Below are 23942 nucleotides of genomic sequence, written 5' to 3'. Positions count from 1 at the left end.
TGTTAAATCAAGACTGTTTCAACAACATTGGTACCGTGACTTCACAGATCAGACAGAAAGGTTCCTGAAAGAAATTTCTGAAAATGTTGCTAACTTTCAACAAGCAGAGGCTTCACAGAATAAATGCACCTGAAATTTCTGAGGATATCAAGAGATGATCTGAAAGTATTTGAAGACCAGCTCAAGGTACAAATCAACTTCTGATTGACAGATTCCACCTCAAGTTGCACAGAGAGAAACCTCAAGAGTTCATTGATGACTTTGCCACCAGATGCCACAACAAAGGGCATGAGTGTGATTTACCTAAAAAAAAACTTGTAGAGGGGATAGCTGAGTTGGTAATCACTACTACTTTGGTCAAAGATCTTCTGGGCAAGAAATAGGGCCATATCATTCATGGAGGTTGGTTGTCAAGATGAAGTCATGTTGGCAGGCCAACAAAGATTATATTCTTTGGGTCAAAAGTGCATCAAACCAAGAAGGTCAGTCATAAATACAGTTTGTCACACCTACACAGAAGTTATCTGATTTTTCTGCATGTCTGCAATACATGTGGCACCAAAGGACTTGGGCACGCAGGTGCAGAAAGCATAATTTCAAAAGCCAAGACAGAGTCCGAAACAAGACTAAGGTGCCCAACAAGGTGGTACAATACCACAATAATGGCAGTGCAGAAAGTCACTCAAACATGAACAAACAGGTCAATGACGAAAACAGCTAACCAGCTTTACACAAGACTATCATGCTGTCACATACCATATCATCAATACAAGATGAGCAGAAGATTTAACAATCATCCCAAAGGAAGGTTAACACAGTGAAAGTCGAGACTGATAGAGGAGGTAGTGCAAATATATTAGATTTAGATTTTATTGTCATGTGTACTCAAGTACAGAAGTACAAGAGTACAGTGAACAATGTATAACATCGCCACACAAGGCATAATCTTTGGTACAAATCTTCCTTAATTTAGTCTAGGAAAATAAAGGAATAAGTTAACCCACTATGGATTGTAAAATATATGCCCCCAACAAATGGTGTTCCATGGTACAACCTTTGAAAGATCCTCTCACAACAGTAACAGATTGGCAACTCAATGCAATGGTACATTCACCGCCAATTGGCCTGTCCAGCTTAGGTTTCTGAAATCATCTATCTGGTTGATGTCAATGATTCAGCAGTAGCAGGAGTAACAGTATGAACAGATCTTAGCATTGTAACCATTCATAAGATGCAAATCAGGACTATGATGGTGAGTACAAAAGTGACACAGGACATTCTCTTCAAAAATAAAAGAGAATGAAACAGATTTAGCACAAGACAGAAGCCAAAGAATGACCACAACTACACATCAGACAGAAATTGCAAATCAGAAAGCAAGTCACAAATACCTGGATACCAGCAATGGTTTCCAATGTATGTAACCAGCCCAGGTCACAAGAAATCATTTCTGATCAAGGTGCTAAATTGGAAAGGAACAGAACCCAACTCAGACCAGTGTTATGCCACATCAATCAAGCACACAGAAAAAAAAAATCCACTGATACTAAGTGACAGCAACCTGCAGCAGGACAACCAATTTGTTAGCCAAAAGCAACAGAGAGAGAATAGCACATACCTCTCCAGATAAGAAAACAAACAGCAAAACAGTAAGGATAAATTTAAATATTCAAAAACCATACATTAAATTTTGAATATGAATCCTGTTAACTTTGTTTTTACATTTCTGTATAACTATTGAATTGACAACACGTGCTAATGTACAACAATGCAAATCTGTTTCGCTTTTTTTCCCCCTTCATAAAACGGGGCATGTTGGGTTATATACCACACTGATTTGCATTATACCTTTAATGTTCATGATGTCATCACCATACCATGGCATGTGACCTAACCATTTCAAAGTCTCAGGCTCCATCTTACTGAGCTCTGACCTCTTGCAGCATGACATACTGAGGGAAGCAGGTGAGAGTATGGGCAAACTGCTTAGTTTGAATTGTGATATAAAAGTGCCTGTCATAGCAGTCTATGTATGTATGTAACAAACATTTATTGAATTCTTCATAAGTACCTAAATTATGTCTCATTTGTATGTTAAAGGAGCAAACAAAATATTGCATTATAAGACCATAAGACATAGGAGCAGAAATTTGGTCATTTAGCCCAACAAGTCTGCTCTGTCATTCAATCATGGCTAATAGGTTTCTCAAGCCTATCTATCTCAGTCTGAAACATATTCAGTGATCTGGCCTCCACAGCCTTCAGTGGTAATGAATTGAAGAGATTTGAAGAGAAAATCAGGTAGGAGGCCCAAGATATCACATATCACTGTTGTTCGTCATTTATATAAACAGTTTGAATGAGAATACAGGAAGCATGGTTTTGGTGGAGAAGGAAGCCTTTCAGCCCACTGTGCTTGCATCAGTTTTACAAACTAGTGCCAATCACTTACCTTTTCCCCATATCCCTGCACACCACCTCAACCCTTACACAAATACTTGGAAATGTACTTCACTCATATGTTTGATCTTGCAATTTCTGCTTAGTAACTGGCTTGCAGTTCAAAGAATGCAACTCAAATGGGTGTAGTAGGAAATTAGAGCTAGGAAAATCATGTCAGAGTAAAAGTAAATGTGTTCATCATACCCTGAACACACACATACACACAAGAAATGACTACTTAACAGAATTGCCTTCTCCCTGGTAGGCTCCAGCACCAGCTGTTCTAAGAATCCATCTCGGAGGCACTCCACAAAGTCTCTTTCTTGAGGTCCAATACCATCCTGATTCTCCCAGTCTACCTGCATGTTGAAATCCCCCATAACAACTGTAGTAACATCTTTGCGGCAGGCCAATTTCAGCTCCTGATTCAACTTACATCCGACATCCAGACTACTGTTTGGGGGCCTGTAGATAACTCCCAAGAGGGTCTTTTTACCCTTAGAATTTCTCAGCTCTGTCCACACTGACTCTACATCCCCTGATTCTAGGTCCCCCTGTGCAAGGGACTGAATATCATCCCTTATCAACATGGCCACCCCACCCCACCCCCTCTGCCCATCAGTCTGTCCTTACGACTAGAAAATTTAGGGTCTGGGCTACCCTCTTGAAACGTTTTGAGGGGGTCTGGCCTGGTCTATAACACTACCAAGATCATGACACACAACCCAGAGCAGCCATTCTATTCAAGAATGAGCAGTGAAAGTCTGCATATTCAAATGAAAATCTCCACATCATTTTCAAATAAAGTACTGTCAGTCAACCAGATAGATCCACTTAGCTATTTCATCAATTTTGATTCAAATCCTTCCCTACTGATAGGACTTAAAGATTATAAATGATTTGGATGTGAACATAGGAGGCATGATTAGGAAGTTTGCAGATGACACGAAAATTGGAGGTGCAGTAGACAGCGAAGAAGGTTACCTCAGACTACAATGGGAACTTGGTCGGATGGGCCAATGGGCTGAGGACTGACAGATGGTGTTTAATTTAGATAAATGTGAGGGGCTGCATTTTCGAAAAGCAAATCTTAGCAGGACTTATACACTTAATGGTAAGGTCCAGGGGAGGGTTGCTGAACAAAGACAGCTTGGAGTGCACGTTCATAGTCCTTGAAAGTGGAGCGGCAGGTAGATAGGATATTGAAGAAAGTGTTTGGTATGCTTTCCTTTATTGGTCAGAGCATTGAGTATAGGAGTTGGAAGGTCATGTTGCGACTGTACAGGACATTGATTAGGCCACTTTCGGAATATTGTGTGCAATTTTGCTCTTCTTCCTATCAGAAGGGTGTTGTGAAACTTGAAAGGGTTCAGAAATGATTTATAAGGATGTTGCCAGGGTTTGAGGATTTGAGCTACAGGGAGAGGCTGAATAGGCTGGGCCTGTTTATCCCTGGAGCATTGAAGGCTGAGGGGTGGTCTGAGAGAAGTTTATAAAATCATGAGGGCATGGATCGTATAAATAGACAAAGTATTTTTCCTGAGATGAGGGAGTTCAGAACTATACGGCATAGGTTTAGGTTGAGAGGGGAAAGATTTAGAAGAGCCTGAGGGCAACTTGTTCACAAGGAGGGTGGTGCGTGTATGGAATGAGCTGCCAGAGGAAGTGGTGGAGGCAGGTACAATTGCAGCATTTAAAAGGCATCTGGATGGGTATATGAATAGAAAGTGTTTAGATGGATATGGGCCAAGTGCTGGCAAATGGGACTAGATTAGGTTAGGCTATCTGGTCGGCATGTTTGAGTTGGACCGAAGGCTCTGTTTCCGTGCTGAACATCTCTATGACTCTAAATATTACAGGGCAATGGCAAAACTTCATTCAGTTGCCTCATTAAATAAGACATATTTGATTAAGAGTTGGTAAGAAAATTAAATAAAATGCAACCCCAAAACTGTGCATCTCATTATGATAAAAGGCAGTCAGCATACTAATGAATTCAGCTAATTTGATTTTCATGTGTAAATTTCATTAGAAAATAGACCTCATTGCCAAATCAAAAACAAACTGCTATCTCCATGACACATGATGCATAATTGTCATTCACCTGGGAATAACAAATTAATGAATAATATTAATTAACCCACAATTGCATAAACAAATTGCATGTTTCATTAATTCTAAATATCACTCATTCAATGCTTGAAAGGTTAATATGAGTAGCGAAAAGATAACCATTAATATCGGTTTTGGTTGTGTTATGATTTAGCGGATGTTATTTCCGGTCATGTCAAATCCTCAACTGAAACCTGGATTAATAGATCTTATTTTATTTTGTTTTGTCTTGGTTTTATTGAGGTGGTCTCTTATGTAAACATAAGCATGCAGTGATGCAAACTTTGTTTTAATAATAAAACATAAGTTTACTATGCAAAGAAATTAAGGTAAAGTAGATCAAGCTAATCTCAAAGTATAAATTCAAAAAAACTTTTAAACACACACTAAAACTATCAACTTATTAGTCCCAAGACATTTCTTTACCACTTCCAAACTAACATCTCTTTTACAGCACCTAACACAAAGCATTGTATTCACATCAGAATCATTTTTCGCGAACATCTCAATTGATTTAATGCAACTTTGATGTTATCTCCTAGACTGGAAACATTGATATTTCCTTACTGGTATAATTGTATACTTAAGCTTAAACACATTTAACTTCAAGTAACCATTCAGAGTTTTACCTAACACTTCTGGTTTGGGGCTATCCCTAACTCCATATTCTGAGGTAATCAATTTCACCATAATCTCCCCATTTCAGGAGTTCTGCTTCATACATCCACCTCAATCCAAAGACTTCATACTGCTGCCCAAAATGCAGTAAAACTAATATGAACTTCTCTGTTTTCTACTACTATTTCCCTCACACTTAAAAAAACTGTCTAGAAGTTTCTATAAAGTCTTAAAGTACAATGGTCTTCTTTGCTTAATCATAAAATCCTAAAGTAAACAAACATCAATCTATTAAAGTAGCCCTCACAAACGTTTTAAAAGAAATCACCATATCTACAAAAATACTTCTTGAATACATATTAATTTCAGGTACACAGGAAAAAAACTGTTCCTGAGCAATGTTTCAAAACTAAAATTTTACATGAGTGATTATAAGTATATATACATGTAGGATAGGTTTGCGTAAAGATTTGTATGCCCATTGCTGTAGTTGTGGGTGTGTTCGCCGAGTTGGGAAGTCGATTTGCAGAGTTTTCATCCCCTGTCTCATTCACATCTTCAGAGCTTTGGAGCCTCATTTGGCACACATCCACAGACTCCATCAATAAGCACATCGACCTAGACCCAATATAGCGGCCACTACAACGAACAACCAGAACCGGCAACCCGAAGCAGCAAGAAGAGAACAAAATAAATTCTGAACAAGACAGTACAGCAGCGCTTCTCAGGAGGCTCCAAAGCACTGAAGCTGTTACCTAGACAGGGGACGAAACGTTTGCAAATCATCTCCACAGCTGGGCAAACATACCCACAACTACAGCATTTATGGGATAGATTACATCACAGCAGCAAGTCATGAAAGTGAAGACGAATTTTACTGAATGGCTTGGACATCAGTGACTTTACTTCATAATTGGTTTTACAGCATTCTGGAGATATTGAGAACTGAAAGCTCCTATTAAAGTTCATTTCTGCACTATCCATTCAATAATCAATAAAACTACAAAGCACCCTCCTTCTAATGTCCTTCAAGATTATAAACATTTGCGAAAGGTTACGTGTGACAAACCACGTGCGTGAGCACAATGACTAAAGAAACATCTTCAAACCTTGAACGCAAAATAAGGATTCTTAAAAAAAAATGCTTTGGAGATGCCGGTGTTGGATTAGAGTGTACAAAATCAAAAATCACACAACTCCAGGTTACAGTCCAACAGGTTTACTTGTATTTGGAAGCACTAGCTTTCAGAACACTGCTCCTTCATCAAGTGATTGTGCAGTATAAGATTGTAAGACACAGAATTTATAGTAAAAGTTGACAGTATAATGCAACTAAAATTATATATTGAAACAGACCTGGATTGTGTGTTAAGTCTCTCAGCTTTTCGAATGAACATGTTGGTTTCAGTTCTTCCATATGTAAACCGCAGAACGTTTAAAAGTTACATTCTCAAGTGAACTTTAACAATTGGTGTCATGTTAGCCCAGATAATGCATTTAAGGTGTGAGGTGCCCTGTGTGAGACTGCCTTTGCCTCAACGTTCAGACTGATTTTAATCTGAAAAATAGATTTACTAAATCATACATGCATTTTTGAGCAAAGTAAAATGTAATTCTGCAAGTACAAATTCACTCCACAAACTTGTGCGTGCGTGCATGTGTGTGCGTGTGTGTGGTGGGGGTGGGGGGTTATGAGTGTATGAGAGAGAATATGTGTATGTATGTATGTGAGTGTAAAGCGGTATAAGTCTGTCAGAGGGTCCGTGTGAGTGTGGGAGTATATGTGTGAGTGTATGAGAGAGAGGGTGTGTGAGTGTATTGGTCTGTAATAGAGGCGATCCCCATGGGTACTGAACTTGGCTATCAGCCTCTGCTCGGCCACTTTGCGTGTTGCCTGTCCCGAAGTCCACCTTGGAGGATGTCACCCGAATGCACGAGGTCGAATGTCGTGGACCACTGAAGTGTTTTCCGACTGGGAGGGAACACTCCTGTCTGTTTGTTCTGCAGTGTTTACTCATCCATTGCCATAGCCTTTGCTCAGTCTCACCATTGTCCCATGCCTCAGGACATCCTTGCCTGCAATGTATGAGATAGACAGTGTTGGCTGAGTCACATGAGTTACCTGCCGTGTATATGGTGGGAGGTGTCCTCATGCCTAATGGTGGTATCTTTGTTAACACTCTGACATGTCTTGCAGTTTGATGGTTGTTAAAAGACAAGAAGTGGAGGCATAGGGAAGGTCTTGGTGAGGTGCTCACCCTCATTGATAATGTGTTGCAAGCTGCAAAGAACATGGTGTAGTTTATTGGCTCCTGGGAAGTAGTGGACAGTGAAGGGTACCCTCTCAGTTGTGGCTCATGTCGGTCTCCTGAGGGGGTCATTTCGGTATCGTGCTGTAGTGTATCAAAACTGGCGGTCGATGAGTTGAGCATCTCATATGCTGCAGGCAAGAATGCCCTGAGGCATGGTACGTTGGCGAGACTGAGCAGAGGCTATGGCAAAGGATGACTAGACACTGCACAACAATCAACAGACAGGAGTGTTCCCTTCCAGTCGAAGAACACTTCAGTGGACTTTGGGAAGGCAACAACACAAAAGTAGCCAAGCACAGGCTGATAGCCAAATTCGGTACCCATAGGGATGGCCTCAACTGGGACCTTGGGTTCATATCACATGACAAGTGACCCCACTGCACTAAACAGACAGACAGACACACACAAACGCACATTCCTACAGACCTATACACTTCCGCAGATTCTTTCTTATACACAAGCTCTCTCTCAAACACTCACACGCTCAAACATTCACATGCACACACACACCCTCGAACAGACTAACACCTCTTTACACTCACTCACACTTACACTTTGTCACAGACACTCATAACCCATCCCCCCACAAACACACACACACATGGGGCGAATTTGTACTTGCTGAATTGCATTTCATTTTGCTCAAAAAATGCATGGATCCATGTAAATTCTGTAAATTCATTTTTTAGATTAGAATCAGTCTGAACATTGTGGCACAGGCAGTCTCACACCGGGCACCTCACACCTTAATTGCATTATCTGGGCTGACATGACACCAATTCTTTAAGTTCGTTTGAGAATGTAACTTTAAAAAAGTTCTATGATTTACATATGAAAGAACTAAAACCGACATGTTCACTTTAAAAGATGAGAGACTTAACAAACAATCCAGGTCTGTTTCAATATGTCATTTCAGTTACATTACACTGTAAACTTTTGCTATAAATTCTGTGTCTTACGATCTTATACTCCACAACCACCTGATGAAGGAGCAGCACCCTGAAAGCTAGTGCTTCCAAGTAAACCTGTTGGACTATAACCTGATGCTGTGCGATTTTTAACTTAAAAAAGGCCATCTTGATAATACTTCCTGGTATTAACACTAGGGATAAAGAGTACCTTGTAACAGGAGTCTTGCAAGGTATTACAATAAACTCTTCATCTCAGCACACAAGATTGCAAACTGAGCAATTGCTGCCAAGATGGATTGGACTCTCTTTTTCATTCTCTTTGTGTCTTTTTTGTTCCTGGTTTTTCATGGCGGTTGACAATTTCCCTGATAAATAACCTACTCAAAGTGAGTTTTGAGAAGATTTGTAGCTCAGGTTGAGGTTTTGGATGCAGGTTTGCTCGCTGAGCTGCAAGGTTCATTTCCAGATGTTTCATTACGCTACTAGATAACATCTTCGTTGGGCCTCTGGCGAAGCAATGCTCAAAATTCCTGCTTTCTATTTATAAACAATGGGTGCCCAATGAACATAGTCCGCTGATTTCTCAGCAACAAACCCAAACAAGCAGACAAAACACGTCCAGAAACTCTAGCCACTCTCCCCTACATCAAAGACTTCTCGGAAATGACTGCCAGACTACTCAGACCCCCTTGGCATCATGGCAGCCCACAAACCCACCAAAACATTAAAACAGCTAATGAACTTGAAAGACCCTATACAGACAACAAGCAAAACTAATGTCATTTGCAAAATACTGTGCAAGGACTGTAACAAACATTACATTGGACAAACAGACAGAAAACTAGCCACCAGGATACATGAACACCAACTAGCCACAAAAAGACATGACCCTCTCTCACTAGTATCCTCACATACGGATGAGGAAGGACACCACTTCGATTGGGACAACACATCTATCCTAGGACAAACCAAACAAAGACACGCACGAGAATTCCTAGAAGCATGGTATTCCAACTGGAACTCTAGCAACAAACACATTGAGTTAGACCCCATCGACCACCCCTTAAGAAAAGGAACAGGAAGTGACTTCACTACAGGAAATAGCATCACCAACCCAAAGAAAGCAGGAATTTTCAGGATTGCTTCACCTGAGGCCCACTGAAGATGTTGCCTAGTAGGGTAATGAAATGTCTGGAAATGAACCTTGCAGTTCAGCGAGCAAACCTACATCCAAAACCTAATCAAAGATAAATGGATAAACATTAGCAGTACCATTTTCCAGTTATTATTTGGAGGTGCCAGTGTTAGACTGGAATGGATAAAGTTAAAAATCACACAACACCACATTATAGTCCAACAGGTTTATTTGGACTCACTAGTTTTTAAAGCGCTGCTTCTTCATCAGATGGTTGTGGAGTAGATCATAAGACATAGACTTGAGAGCAACAGGATTGCGGTGTCAATATTAAACAAATTTAGCTTAAGTCTTTCATCTTTTAAAATGACCATGAAAGTTTTGGTACTTTCATGTTGTAAATCCCAGAATGTTTTTAAAGTTACATTTTCACCCCCCTCCACCTATTGTACTCTTTGCTATCTTCTCCCCACTACCCACCCTCCTATTTATCTCTCCATCCTGGAGGCTCCCTGCCTTCATTCCTGATGAAGAGCTTTTGTCCGAAACATTGATTTTCCTGCTCCTCAGATGCTGCCTGACCTGCTGTGCTTTTCCAGCACCACTCTAATCTAGCTAAAACTACAAGTTAACCATAACAGTTTCCTGAACAAGGACTCCCAAGTCCCTTTGTGCTTTTTCCCAAGCCTTCCCCCAGTTAGAAAATAATCAATGTTTCTATTGTCCCCACCAAAGTGCATAACTTCACACTTTCCCACGTTGTATTCCATCTGTGACTTCTTTTCCCACTCTCTCTAGCCTGTCCAGATCCTTCTCCAGCCTCTAACCTCTTCAACACTACCTGTACCTCCACCTATCTTTGCGTCATGAGGCACTTTCTGCATGGAATTTTAGCCCTCGTGCCTCTGCCAATATTTATCCTTGAATTATCATGAAATTAGATCATCTGGTTTTTATCACATTTGCGGGTGTTTGCCATTTGTAAATTGGCTGCCTGGTTTTCAAATTACAACAGTAACAACTAATTAAAATGCATTGTAATGTTCAGTGTGATGGAAGGGGTGAAGGAATGCAACTTTTATTTTATCTTACATCGGAATCAGTTACAGTTCAGTTTAGTAAGATTCATTACTTTATTTGTCAACCGACATCTGTCAAAACAAACCATTTTTCTTGGAACAAAATTATTCTTCAGTACCAGTGGATTCCCACTGTAATTTTGTAAAGTTTCCAGGATTCCAGTTATTTTGTTCAACATTTTAAATGAGGCCTCATTCAGTGCCTTTGGAAACCAGTTGGCTTAACGTGGTAACTTTTCTTTCTAACAGCTTTTATTCCATCATAGTTTAGGAATGTTGAAACTGTATTCCTTGGAGAAGGGAAGGTTGAGAGGAGATTTGATGATTTGGAGATGCCAGTGTAGGACTCGAGCAGTGCTCCAAAATAAACCTGTTGGATTATAACCTGGTGTTGTGTGATTTTTAACTTAGCAGATTTGATAGAGGTTTCAAAACCCTGAGGATTCTTGACAAAGGAGATAGGAAGAAACTGTTCCTATTTTCACAAGGGTTAGCACAAGGGAGGTTCGAGGTTAAGAGGTACGAGCAGAAGAACCAGAAGTGACAATGAGGAAAGCTTTTTCTTTTAAACAGAAATTTGTCAGGACCTGGACTGTATTATGTGAGGGTACGTTGAAGACTGACTCACTTTCAAAAAGGAATTAGATAATTAGACGAACAGAAACAACTTATGGGCTACAGAGTAAAGACTGGGTGTGGCACTGGATGAGTTGCTCTTGTAGAGAACATGCTTTGGTGACAATGAATGAATGAATGAATGAATGTCCCCCTTCAGTGCTGTGACCATTCTATTATTCAAAGGTCATCACCAAGATTGCATTTCTCCAATTCCTGAATCATATCTACTGACACATTAACTCTCTCCTCTTTCACTGCAGAAAACTTTACCTTAGTCAGCCTTAACTGTAGGAACAGCTTCTTAAATCCTCATGAAATTTGTCTCAAAAATTCACGTAGCCCAAATCCTCACTCTTCGTCATCTCATCTTCACTCAGGAATCAATGGCTTCCTTTGCCATGCAAATTCCTATCAAAATCCTCATGTGGATTTTGTGGCTCAATTTCATCCCGAGACACAAAGTTCTGGATTCAAGTTACACTGGAGGGTCTAAGTGCAAAAAAAGATGGAAAATCCTCCAATGCAGCACTGAGGGGAGAATGATGCATCCTCAAACATACCATCTTTCAGATAAGACATTCGATTAAGGCCACATGTGTCGGCTCAGTGGTTTAAAAAAATCAACACTATGAGATACCTGGTCATTACTGGATTGCTGTTGGTGGGAGTTAGTTGTGTGCAAATTAGCTGCTGTGGTTTACCATAAGAAGCTGAACATTCAGACATAGCTGTCTGGAATTCCACAACAAAATATATTCACCTTGTTGTTGCATTATTGTACAATAAACATTTAAGACATATACTTAAGATATCACCACTCTATCATAGCATGTGACCTGACATTATAAAGGTTTCAAGTGCTATGTTATCTAGAGACACTTGAGGCATGACATGCGGTGAAAATGTGTAAGCAAATACCTTAAATTGCCCCAGGTGCAGAAGTGCCTGTGACTATAATAAAGGGAGCTGCCATTAATATCTGTTGGATCTTTCAATACTACAGTATATACATCTCATTCATATTTTCTGGGAATTAAATTAACAAATCTATATCAGATACACTTATGCTGCTCGAGATAAAATAGCACATTACTACGGCAGTTCACCTATTACGCATGTCATCTTTTAAAAGCTTCTTTGAAACTTATTTCAGCCATACTATTAATCTCCTCTCCCACTCACCTCCAATTCCATTACATTTTCCCCAGTGTTCAAATCTCATTCCTATAAAATTTTCCATGATCTATTTTGACATAAGCTATGCTCTCAAAATATAAATTGCTTTTGTTAAATCTGGCATAAATGTGCTGCAGATATCAGATCTGACAAGAAGGGAGGCAGCTGCAAGCAACACAGATAGCTTTTGGAGCAGAGAAAGAGTTCAAGCAATTATACTGAAGTATCAATAGATCACCCACAGACTAAACTATGCTGCAGCAACTTCTATTCAGTAAACAAAATCAAAACTGTGCAATGGCATGAAACCTGACATAAATCTGGTTCCAGCATTTTACAGACAGAGCTTCCTGAATAAATCATGGTTTACTCTGACTATGAATATCCACATGAAAGAACCAAAGATTCTGGTGCTACCCACACAAAACAAATTCTGGTGATAACAGTATCTGAGTTTCAAGAGGAGAAGGAAGGGTGCACCAACTTTTATTGGTGTCAAAATGTGGACACCTTTTCAAATAATACAGAATATCAAAACACGATTTTTAAAAATTTAATCATCGCTGGCTGGGCCAGCATTTGTTGCCTATCCCTCATTGCCCTTGCAAAGGTGGTGGCGATCTGCCTCTTGAACCACTGTAGTCCATATGCACATACTATAGGTTGAATAGAGCTGTGCCAAATGCTATATTTCTGGTAACACTGGTAAAAGGTAAGCATGTTTAGTCAGGCACTAATAACTGGTATTGTATTACAATTATCAATGATGACCAGAGCTGTTAGATGTTTTGAAGACTGATTTCTGACCTGAAAAAAATTAAAGGAATAAAGTCCACTGAGCCAAGTCCACTGGGTTGCTTTTCAGTTAACAGGTTAGAGCTGAATTATCTCCATACTCTGTCAAAATGAAGAATTAATATTCCAGTCCTGAGCATCTAAGCTGGAGATGCCAACCACAAATATTGGGATCAAGCATTGCAGGAAGGTTTGGGCTGTAACTTTCAATATGAACCTGGTCAGTTCTAAACAGCAATCTGCATTTGTCTCAAAATTCATCAATAAAAACTCCATCTCTTCTGCGTGTCTCTCTCGGTTAGGCACAGGAGACTTTCAATTGGGATTAACAGCATTTTACTTTGTTGCTTACTGATCTTGTTAATTTGATCACATAACTAAGGGTTGAATGAGCAGACTCAGACATCTTCTCAGCCATTAAGAAAAAATAATTTATTATTCAATCTTCATTAAAAATAGTATCATTATTTTTACACACGCAGCAATACAAATATAATGTTCTGAGCAAAGGTGGTACAAATTTTAATTCATTCCAAATGACCAAATAACAAGTTACCATCTCAAACCAAACAAAGAGCTTAGGCTTGAAATCTGGTTTCAATATTAAAAATGAAAACCCGAACCAGAGATGTTATGAAACATCATGACAGCCTAAAATTTCCTTTACCAATTGTTAGGACAGGACTTCTGTCCCCGTGTTCGTTTGGAGGAGAGAGACACCGGGTCTGATTAAAAGTATAAACAGGTTTAATGAGAGAGAATCGTACACAGTACGGTGAGGTGTCTAGCTCACTGGAGAAGGTGCGTTCTGACTATATTTTTAATTTGTCTATCCTTTTGTCCTCTCACATTCCAGAGTTACATCCTTATTTGGTAAAATGCAGAATTTTGGTATGTCATTGGTTCTCACCCGATAACATTCTATTACCTCAGTTTGAGCTACGTGCATTTAGACACGGCTCCAATGTCCTGTTATCTCTTACCCTCCATGGGGCCTCTTCAGGCTATGCCATCAGCTTTTCAGTCTGTTCTTAGTGTAACATAATGGCTTACTGTTGTCTAGTGAAGCTAACAAGTTCCAGACTTGCTAATACTACCTTACGTGAGCACTACCTAACAATAAAGTTTCTTACACTACCTAACCTTAATAATGGATCCCAACACTATGTTCCTGCAAAAGGATTTGTTGAATTAAGAACCCAAGTCTTTGGTGATGGGTTTTAAATTCAAAACAAATGCAGAGAATGCTGGAGAAACTCAGCAGGTCTGGCAGGATCTATGGAATGAGAAACAGTTAAATGTTTCGAGTGGCTCTTCTTCAGAATCTTTTTTCCTGGTCAAAATTAAATTTTAGTGAAGGTGCAGACGGATTTTGTCTGACCACTACATATCTCACTTGGTTTCCTTTCCATTAACTTCAACATCCACCCTCAGACCTAGTCCACTGCATTCCCCAGATCTAAGTTTAGGATTTGTTAAAAGAACTCGCCTCCTTATCTGGCCATTGGTGTAACCTTTCCATTTTTAATTTAATCTTCTATTCATTGCTTCTGTTCTTCTTTAGGTTTACTCAGTGTATAAAAATAAAAGACATTTAATGACAGGACCATGCAAAATATTTCATTGTAAAACACCATTTTTCACACAAGCTTTCTTGGGGAAATCCCCATATCTTCCTGCCTTTTATGGTGATCTTTGATCACTATTTGGCCTTATTGCAGATCAGATGGAAGCATCAAGCCAGTTCAACCTTATAATTCAAGATGGTTTTAAACTGTCACAGAAAATAGTGTTTGTGTAAGATCAAGGTTAGATTTCTGACAGATTTAAGGGCTTGATTTTCTCAACACTGATGACATGACAAGTTTCCCACCTGCTGTTCAATTCTATCTGTATCCATTTACAACGATTTTGTCACCATTACATTTAACCATTCAACTGGAAAGAGATGCATGGGTAGGGAAACTGGCACTTGTAGCGACATGCATCACAACACTTCTCAATTTACATTTAACTTGTTTCCTTAGCTTATAAACAGCAGGGCATTGCCTTTTCTGCACCTGATTCTTTTGCAAGAACAACAGCTTCACAAATGAGTATCTGATCATTTCTTTTGGCATTATTTCTTTGGAATCACAACCTGATCACACAAATCTCACTAAAAACATGATCAGCTTATGGTACCATCAATATTCTGACTGGATAGTGTGGAGGGATGTTGCTTCTCTCTCGATTTCCTACAAAAGAAATGGCAGCCACTTTCAAAATGAGAAGGTGGTTAAACATGCAAAGGATTTAAGAACACTTTACTGTCGTTGAGAATGCTTTAAATCAGCATAAATAATGAGAGGCATCATGTGGCCTCCTGAACATCACAACTTCTTCAACCAGCTATATCTCTAGGGCCAAGTTCCACTTAATTGCAACATAGATGGCAAGGCAAGGACATATATGACAGCGGCGACTTTTGTGTTGGACCCCGATGGTTGCAATATTGTTCTGCCACCAACTCTCCTTGCTAAACATTTTCTTTTAATCAATCTATTCAGAATTGCTATTACACATATCTGGAGATAAAGAGACTTAAAGTTGGGCTACTTGGTTCAAAGGTAGATAGGGACAATATCACTATATCTTAAAAGTCCTCCAATCCTTTTTTCTATGTTGAGTTTAAAGGCCTGTCTAATCATTATGATTTTTAAAGGTTAGACTTCTGATGAGTCTTAATAAGAGGTCACACTTGTCTTACACAGCATGCGATAGCAATAGATACAAACTACAATGGCTACTTGGACCTAATTATTTAAGAATATCAGGAACCAGAGATGACGCTTCTGTTTCCATTGGAAATCGTGCTAGACTGCTTGGTGTGCCATTCAAAGACTGTGCAATGTTATCAACATTAACTCTTTCAGAAGTGCTACATCCCAGACATGTGCAAGGCAATCAACTTGATATATGCATGAGCATTATTCCTCTTCATGATGTGTGCAGAATGGAAGTAAAACCTATAAATCTTTTTAACCTGAGAAAATGACTGGGAGTCTGAAGATTCTAAGCTTTACTTTGCACCTCCACTTCAGCCAGAACAAAACTAAGTTCCAGTCCACCAGTCCTGGGGAACACACAAGTGAACTAAAATGGAGACTGTTAAAATAATTGTTTATTTGTAACTGTTCACACTTCACAAGGAATTACTAAACTTAATAGATAATAATTTACTATTTTTCCTTTTCCAGATTTCGCTAAGTTGATAACATGAAGTTGATAATGATCGCCACATTACCAAAAGGATGTGAACACTTTGGAGAGGGTGCAGAGAAGGTTGCCTGATATGGAAGATGCAAGCTATGAAGAGACATTAAGTAGGTCAGGATTGTTTTCATTATAAAAAAGGAGATTGAGGGGACCTGATTGAAGTCTACAAAATCATGAAGGGTATAGACAAGGTAGATAGAAATAAACTTTTTCCCATGGTGAGGGATTCAATAATGAGAGGCCATGTATTCAAGATGAGAGGTGAAAAGTTTAAGGGGGATACACGCAGAAAGTACTTTACACAGAGGGTGGAGGTGCCTGGAACGCATTGCCAGCAGAGGTAGTAGAGACAAGCACGGTAGATTCTTTTAAGGTGCATCTGGATAGATGCATGAGTAAGAGGGAGCAGAGGGATACTGATCCTTAGGAATTTGGCGATAGGTTTGGACAGTAGATTTGGATGGGCTCAGGCTTGAAGGGCAAAAGGGCCTGTTCCTGGGTTGTAAATTTTCTTTGTTCTTAAACATTGTGGAATCCCAGCCTTGAAAACTATCTGTATTCTGCCCAAAGTTAGTGCAACAAATAATATATTTGGGATTTGCTCAATGCATTTTACACCCTGCTTTAAATGTAAATTTCAAGTAGGGCGCACCGACACATAAATTTTAGTTGAAGATTTAAATACCATAATGTTTTGAAGTCACCAAAATACTGAGTCTTTGGAAATCCATCTTTGGTTTGTACAATCCTTGACCATATTTCAGTATAGCTTTTGATATTGAGATTTACTGTGCTTCCCAGATTGTTGAATTGATTAACACGTTTAAAGTTTCTTCCTTTTGCTGTGACACAAGAACATAAGAACAAGGAGCAGAAGTAGGCCACCCAGCCCTTCGAGCCTGCACTGCCACTCAATAAGATCATGGCTAATCTTTTTGTGGACTCAGCTCCATTTACCCGCATTTTCACCACATCTCTTAATTGCTTTATTTTTCAAAAAATGTACCTACCTTAGATTTAAAAGCAATTACTGAAATAGCATCAACTACTTCCCTGGGTGAAGAAGTTCCTTCTCAGTTCAGTTCTAAACCTGCTTCTTCTAATCTTGAGGTAATGCCCTCTTGTCTCACCGACCAGTGGAATCATCCTATCTATTTCTATTTTATCAATTCCCTTCAGAATTTTATATGTTTCTATAAGTTCACTCCTCATTCTTCTGAATCCCAATGTATATAATCCCAATCTACTCAGTTTATCTCATAAACCAGCCCCTTCAAATCTGGAATCAACCTATTGAACCCCCTCTGCACCCTCTCCAGTGCCAGTACATCCTTTCTTAAGTACTGGATTCTTACAGCTGTACCAGGACCTTGTACATCTGTAACATTACCTCTCTGCTTTAAAGCTCAACCCCTTTAGCAATGAAGGACAAAATTCCATGTGCCTTCTGATTTACCTGTTGTACCTGCAAACTAACTTTCTGTGATTCTGTGAATCAGCAGGCTGTAACTTTTTACCATTCAAGTAATAATCTATTTTGCTATTACTCCTACAAAATGTATGACTTCACATTTGCTAACATTGTATTCCATCTGCCAGACCTTTGCTCAGTCACTCAATGCATCTATGTTCATATTGGACCGCTCTTTTCTCTGAGTTATTAACAGGTGTACAGTTCAGTCAGTAATGAAATATGGATATGAAGGTTGGAAATTTGAGAAAGAAGAAGAAAGTATAACAAACAATTTTGAAAATCTTACAAAGTGCTTACAAATTATCGCCAGGGTGAGCTGGATGGAGAAAAGATCGAAAGACAAAGTACTAAGTATGGTAGGAAGTGCAAGAAAACTCTAAAATAAGATCAACAAAAGATAATTCTTTGGTCATGCCAGTCATGCAGAAATGTCAGTGACAATTCAGCACCAGGCAGAGTGATGGAAGAAAAGCAAGCAGTCGTCAGCACAGGAAGCAGCAAGAAAACATTAAAGAGCGATATAACCAGAACCAGTCATCCAGCATTTGGATGATCAGAATATTTGGAAGAACTTATTCACACATACATTACTCAACATGGCACTGAGGCAATGACAAATGCATCTAAACGACGAAGGAGAGCATTGTAGGGAAGGGGGTCAAGTCATACAGAAGAAACATTGACGTATTGTTGCTGTCAGTATGTTTTGGAAACCCGCTATTTGAGGTCTGCTTGGTGCTAATTTCTAGAAGACTCTGTGATTTGGGCTAAGTCAGGCTGAAGGCAATTTTGTTATTGATGTGCAAAGACGTGCATCAGTCTTTGGAAAGGATGATTGAGTGCTTTTCAATATAGATTTCATACTGTCCATCTGTTGCTTCAATATCCCTCATAGTTCTTGCTATGTGCCTGTGTGTGTACTCATCTGTCACAAGCAAACATTTAAATATTTGAGTTTTTCAGGGCTCACACAATAACTGGACAGGATGTACAGCACAACAAAAGATCATGTGGCCCAAATTATTCTCCGCAGAAGTCGCCTCTGATTCTTGTTCATTGAACATTATCTGAACACACTTCTTTTCCTTTCTTCATCATGAAATTATTCAATCTCTCCCGATCACTCAGTAATTAACACTGCTGCATCGCAGCGTCAGGAACAGAGGTTTCATTCCACGCTTGGGCGACCGTCTGTGTAGAGTTTGCACAATCGCCGCACGTCTGTATGGGTTTCTCCAGGTGCTCCAGTTTTCTCCCACACTCCAAAGATGTGCAGGTTAGATGGAATAGCCATGCTAAACTACCCATAGTGTTCAGGGATATACAGGCCAGATAGATTAGCCAAGGAAATGCAGAGTTACAGAGATAGGGTGGAGGATGTGGAATGCTCTTTAGAAGGTCAGGGCGGACTCGATGGGCCGAATGGCCTGCTTCCACACTGTATGGATTCCATGATACCAACACTTTCTCCTTAATGATTCCATGCAATACAGAATATTATATATGGGTCTGGAGAGGTTAATATCTAAAAGAATATGACTGGCATTATGTGTTGTGACAATGTCACACACAGACACACAAGGAGTCAATCTGAGACAATCAGTGTGGAGGCATGGAAGGCTTCTAGCATGAACAGTAGCACTGGTAGAAATTCTTGTGTAACCTGTTTACAGCAATGCAATATGTTTCTTATTGTTCAATTTATCCAATGCTCAGTTTTACTTATTAGACCAAAGATATGGATTATCTCCTTCTGTGGTATTATCATCATTGCTATCACTGGTATCACGTGGTATCTATCTCTGCTTTTATGAGCTTCAGTGAAAAGGTTGTTTGAGGTACTTCACTACCACCCAATTCCTCCTATGTCTAGAACCTGGGTGATGATCAACAGTAAAGGATATACCACAACTAAGTCTTGACTGAAAGGAATCATTGTTTGACAAGATGGTTTATTACATAATAGATATAAATACAACTACATTGCTAGTAGGTCATAATTAATAGGACTCTCAGAAAGTATACAAAATACAGCTGCTCCCGATGAAGGTTTTATATATATATCTCTCTCATCCTCTCCATTCAGTGTAATATCACATCATTAGACTAGGTGGAGCTAATTGGAATGATCTCAATTGACGTTATTACTGGACAAGTCAGCTCCCAGACGGAAATCTGTCTAGACAGATCACATTTTGTTTTGTTGGCTTTTACAAAATTATCTTTTGCTGACAAAATTGCAATTCTGCAGATTTGGGTTTAACGATAGAACAGAATTTTATATGCAAATGAAATTAAGATCAAACAGAATAAATCAAATTATTTACAATAACAGTTGTAAAAATTACAAAATATACAGTAAAAAATACTGTCCCCCAGTAATCCCAAGAGCATCCTATTACAGTATTCAAAAAACAGAGAGGATTCCTTTCTCTATTCCAATTAGAATTAGACTTCAGTTATGGACTAAACCAAATCACTCAAAACATTCTTAAACAGGCAGCTCATCCCATAACTTTGCAATTTGTTTTGGTAAGTGTACAGTGAAAATTACCCGGATTAAGTTAGCTAGGTTGACTACTAGATTTTAAAACAGAAAAAAATTATTCACAAAATTACACAATGAAACACAAAGAACTGAATAAAGAACCCCTACAGAACTCAACCTATCCAACTAGACTTAATTATGTTGTTCCGAATATAAGACCATACCATAACACCACACACACAACAGTCTCAATAAGCAAACTCCCTTTAGTAAACAGTATAAATGGAACACATGCTTACAGGTTGAAGTTGAATGGCAGAAAAGAGAGATTTTCCACACAGCTCCCTGTTGAACTTCCAACCTGTTCAAGGTTGAACTAAAAACTGCTCAACTCAGCTAGCTAGAGAGCAGACTTTCGTTATACAGATCACTTCTAATACATGATCACTTTGCCCTGAAGTCTCATCTGTTTATACATAGACAAAGAGCCTCTCAAAATCCTTTTCATCTCTGTACCAAACCAGACTGATCAGAGCCCAGCCTGGTTTATTACCCCTCTGAGAAAAATCAAGGACAGGGCATCCTTGAGCCAAGGAACAGCTTTTAGGAAAAAAGGGACTAGCTTTGTGACACTTAGCTGTTGCTTCACTTCCAGTTATGAGAATCTGATAGCCTCTTTCTTGATTGAACATATAACTGAGTTTAGATATTCTCAGTTTCGCATAACTGCTTCAGGGTTTTACTAAATATTTCTCAGCTGGAACTTAAAATACATCACACAGAGGTAATCTCTTTCGTAGTGGTCCTAAAATACTTCCCATTCATAGGAACAACCATTTTACCAAGGCATTTGTAAAACTTCCCAAACAAAATTAAAAACCCTTTTTATTCCAAGTTATGCATGTTTTCCCTTGGCCCCTAGAAAATCTAAAATTTTCTTTCTGAAAGGTAAATGGATTCTCTTTAATACTATGTTTTAAAAGAAGTCACCATGGCTACAAAAATGCTTACAACTTAATCATTAAATCCCCACAGACACACAGAAAATCATATGCCACCAGTTAAAAAGTCCATAATTGATATTACAAATATATATTACATACTTTTTACCACATAATACAATTTCAATATTGGAACTCTTTCAGAACTATTTTCTTACACAACATCTCTCCCCAAGGCTTTATTTCCCCACAATTAATGCATTATACATTAATATATGCAACTATATGAAGTTTGTCCCTTCTCTCCTAAAGTCTTAGACTTCATCACTGCAGGACACAATTTCTCTTAAACACATCTCTTTGGACTCGGAACAATAACCATTCATCTGCTTGAGGACTATTAACATTGGGGTCAATGGATTGATCCTCTTGGAAGGCTTTTTACCTCTCAGATATTCTTTGTGGAGGGCATAATTCACAGAAATGTTGGCATTGGTCCATTTACTTATCTGTGTAATGTTAATCTCCTGAACTTACTGTACAGAGGAAGTCTTCCCTGCTAATTCAGATAGTTGCCCCACTAGCATCCAAAGATCTTCAATCGCTCTTTAAATATTTTTGTGGGATGTGGATACTGCGAGCAAGGCCAGCATTGTTTGTCCATTAATGGGGAGGGGAGAGATGTATTACCATTGTCCAGTTAATCCAGAGAACCAGAGTCAAATCCCACCATGGCAGATGGCGGATTGTGAATCCGATAGAAATCTGGAATAAAGACTCTACTAATGACCATGAATCCATTGTCGATTGTTGGAAAAACCAATAGGGTTTAATAATGTTCTTTAAGGAAGGAAACTGCCATCCTTATCTAGTCTGGCTACTTGACTCCAGATCCACAGCAATGTGGTTGGCTCTTAACTGTGGTCTGGAAAGTTAGGGATGGGCAATAAATAGTAGCCTATTCAGCAATGCCCTCAAACCATAAATAAGTGATTAAAAACCTTTAAATTCCCAGAGGGTAGTTAAGAATCACCAACATTGTTGTCGGTCTGGAGTCACAGGAAGGCCAGACTTGGTAAAGATGGCAGATTTTCTTCTCAAAAAGGAATGCTCACTATGGGCAGCTGTATCAACAGCTGCTCTGTTAAAACTAGTAATTCCATCCAAGATCCTGGATTTCTACACCAACCTTCTGACTGGAACAGGTGCTCTCTGTTCGGAATATTCTAGATACTTAAACCAGGTAATTTCTTCTTCTTAATCATATGCTGAGTCTGTGGTCATTGATCTAGACACATGCAGCTCATCTCTGTACAGTTCCTTGATCATGTAGAATATCTTCATTCGCTCCTGTTGACTGGTTGTTTGACTGGTTCACTAAATCCTTTCACACACATGGTACTGGAAGATTGCTGTTCATTAATCATGACATTTCTAGCTGGCATTGACAGTTCTGCTGTGCCATCTACTATGGCAGGATTTGAACCAAGATGCCCAGAACATTTATCTGGGTCTGTGGAGTAATAGTCTACCAATAATACCACTAGGAGAAAGTGAGGACTGCAGGTACTGGAGATCAGAGTTAAAAAAAAATGTGGCGCTGGAAAAGCAAAGCCAGTCAGGCAGCATCTTAGGAGCCAAGAGAGTCATCGTTTCGAGCATTGGTTCTTCATCAGCAATGTGGGGATGTGTGTGTGTGTGTGTGTGTGTGTTTGTGTGGGGGGCGGGGGGGGAAAGGCCGCTGAGAGATAAATAGGAGGGGGTGGAGTTGGGGGAAGGTAGCTGAGAATGCGATAGGTAGATGAACATGCGGGGTGATGGTGATGGGTTGGAGGGGAGGGTGCAGCGAATAGGTGGGAAGGAAGATGGATGTAGGACAGTTCAAGAGGCCGATGCTGAGTTGGATGGTTGGATCTGAGATAGGTTGGGGGAGGGGAGATGAGGAAACTGGTGAAATCAACACTGATCACTTGTGGTTGGAGATTCCAAAGGCAGAAAATGAGGTGTTCTTGCTCCAGGCATCGGTGACTAGGATTTGGCAGTGGAGGCAGCCCAGGTCTTGCATGTCCTTGACAGAGTGGGAGGGAGAGTTGAAGTGGTTGCCCACAGGGCAGTGGGGTTGATTGGTGTATATGTTCCAAAGATGTTCTCTGAAATGTTCTGCAAGTTGGCATCCTATTTTCCCAATGTACAGGAGAACACATTGAGACCCAACTTACATAGTAGATGAGGTGTTTGGACATGCAGGAAAATCTCTACCAGATGTGGAAGAATTCTTTGGATGGGGGTGGGGTCAGTGGAAATGTGCGCATTGGTTTTACACCTGTTGTGGTGGCAAGGGAAGGTGTCAGGAGTGGAGAGTGGGTTGAAAGGTCAGGGGGAGGGGGTGTGGACCTAACAAGGGAGTTGCGGAGGAAATAGTCTCTGTGGAATGCCGAAGGGATTGGGGAGGGAAATATACCTCTGGTGGTGGGGTCTGACTGTAGATGGCAGAAATAGCAGAGGATGATGTGTTGTATCTGGACGTTGATGGGCTGGAAAGTGAGGACTGGGGTTGGGGTTCTGTCCTTGATGCAGTTGAAG

General features: G+C 39.6%; 1 protein-coding gene across 1 annotated transcript in view; it reads right to left on the bottom strand.

The window, feature by feature from the left end:
* The window catches only part of ccser1 (coiled-coil serine-rich protein 1), a 1124107-nt gene that overhangs the window by 335008 nt on the left and 765157 nt on the right, over positions 1–23942 (bottom strand). The window lies entirely within an intron of this gene.

This window comes from Hemiscyllium ocellatum, chromosome 36 (assembly GCF_020745735.1).
Source record: "Hemiscyllium ocellatum isolate sHemOce1 chromosome 36, sHemOce1.pat.X.cur, whole genome shotgun sequence".
Lineage (NCBI taxonomy): Eukaryota > Metazoa > Chordata > Chondrichthyes > Orectolobiformes > Hemiscylliidae > Hemiscyllium > Hemiscyllium ocellatum.
This window is presented reverse-complemented; position numbering and strand designations above follow the sequence as displayed.